Source organism: Bison bison, unplaced genomic scaffold, assembly GCF_000754665.1.
Source record: "Bison bison bison isolate TAMUID 2011002044 unplaced genomic scaffold, Bison_UMD1.0 scf7180017864079, whole genome shotgun sequence".
In the NCBI taxonomy this organism is placed as follows: Eukaryota; Metazoa; Chordata; class Mammalia; order Artiodactyla; family Bovidae; genus Bison; species Bison bison.
In genome coordinates, this window is record NW_011494651.1 from 1,936,166 (window position 1) to 1,936,436 (window position 271).

At 44.3% G+C, this 271-nt stretch overlaps 1 protein-coding gene across 1 annotated transcript in view; it reads right to left on the reverse strand.

Annotated features, from left to right (window-relative positions):
- LOC104986912 (polycystic kidney disease and receptor for egg jelly-related protein-like) overlaps positions 1 to 271 on the reverse strand; it is a gene marked incomplete at its 3' end in the record, with an annotated part of 15,264 nt that overhangs the window by 4,657 nt on the left and 10,336 nt on the right. The window lies entirely within an intron of this gene.

Consider the following 271-nt stretch of genomic DNA (forward strand, 5'->3'; position numbering starts at 1 on the left):
ACTTTCCTTCCAAGGAGTAAGCGTCTTTTAATTTCATGGCTGCAGTCACCATCTGCAGTGATTTTGGAGCCCCCCAAAATAAAGTCAGCCACTGTTTCCACTGTTTCCCCATCTATTTCCCATGAACTGATGGGACCAGATGCCATGATCTTCGTTTTCTGAGTGTTGAGCTTTAAGCCAACTTTTTCACTCTCCTCTTTCACTTTCATCAAGAGGCTTTTGAGTTCCTCTTCACTTTCTGCCATAAGCGCGGTGTCATCTGCATATCTGA